General features: G+C 38.4%; 1 long non-coding RNA gene across 1 annotated transcript in view; it reads right to left on the bottom strand.

Moving 5' to 3' along the window:
- Positions 1-1,453, bottom strand: part of LOC309349736 — a 381,203-nt gene that overhangs the window by 308,148 nt on the left and 71,602 nt on the right. The gene's annotated exons all lie outside the window — the stretch shown is intronic.

Raw genomic sequence — 1,453 nt, 5'->3', positions numbered from 1 at the left:
CATAGGCATTTTTAAAAATTCGTTTGATTGTTAAAACTTGTTTACACCACTCTTCTAGCAACGCTTTCAGGAAAATAGTTACTGTCACAAGGAGTGCAGTGCCAAGATCATCTTTATCTCACAATGATACACTTAACAAGACTGTTAAGTATTCAGCACTATGATACATTGAGGCTACCACTTGAGAGACTGTACTTAGTGCTTATTTAGGGCTCAGCTGATATGAAGTTAAGGTCATTAAAGTCCCAGAAAAATCAGTGGGATGTAGACATGCTGGGTCATGCCAATAAAAGCTGTTGGGACAAAGCACAGTCATAAAAGCATAAAATGTGGTTAAAGTGTTTGATTTTGAAAATACAGAAAAAATAACCTTTGTTATTGTTATTTTGAAGATTATATTCCGGCTGGTCTGTTGTCCAGTTGTAACATTTGGTGCTGATAACAGTGTTTTTCTTCTAAGAGATTGGGCGTTTCTTTCTCTTCTATACCCCAAGACTAAAAGGAACACAATGACTGTTTGAGTCCTTTTACATATAGCTAAGGTCCACATGGGTCAGAACATTATTCTAAATGAGACCAGTCTCTTATTTCTGATCCCGGATATGGTGCTTGAGCAAAATTGTGGAATTTCCTTTTGTTACTATAAAACAGAATGAGTTTTGCATGGTTTTCTTCACTGAAATTATTTTGCCCTCTGGAAGAAAAATCTAGTCACATTAATTAATCCTTTGGTTTCCATACGGAGTGTATTTACCTTCTTCCCAGTTTAATGTACTTTGTAATTTTGGCGAATACTGCAAAGTTTACAGGAATGTTGCAAATTCCCCATTGCCTGCTTCAAATAAGTGATAGTCATGTAGACCAACTGAAATTGCTCTTCCACCACTGGTTTACATGATCTGGGCTCCATCCAATAAAGCTCATTGAAGAAATTAACTGGCAACCAGTTTAAGCATAAGAAAAACTCACCCTTAATTAAGGCAATGTAAACATTGAAATTTTACACCAAGATAAATTTAATAGAGAGTTGCAATCATGTTGTATGACAAGTCAGGCATAGGCAAACTTGGCCGTCTAGATGTTTTGAGACTACAATTCCCATCATCCCTGACCACTGGTCCTGTTAGCTAGGGATGATGGGAGTTGTAGTTCCAAAACATCTGGAGGGCCAAGTTTGCCTATGCCTGATATGTGTTTCGATGCACTTGTTTGCTTATTCACATATTTTTGACACTTAAATTAGAAAGCTGGGGGGGTCTAAACCCCCCCCCCACACACAAAAACCAACTTTAAAAAGGATACTGGATTGGTTCAGACCTCTTTCATTATCATAAGGAGGCAATCAAAAGCTCCCACTCCTAGCTGTAAGCTCACCATTGTTCCAAACCTGAATGTGGAGAACCGTGGTTTAGTTAAAGCAGGCATCCCCAAACTCGGCCCTCCAGCTGTTTTG

This window comes from Podarcis erhardii (assembly GCF_964252035.2).
Source record: "Podarcis erhardii genome assembly, chromosome: 9".
Lineage (NCBI taxonomy): Eukaryota > Metazoa > Chordata > Lepidosauria > Squamata > Lacertidae > Podarcis > Podarcis erhardii.
The sequence above is the reverse complement of the archived record's forward strand: the minus strand, read 5'-3'. Positions and strand labels throughout refer to the sequence as shown.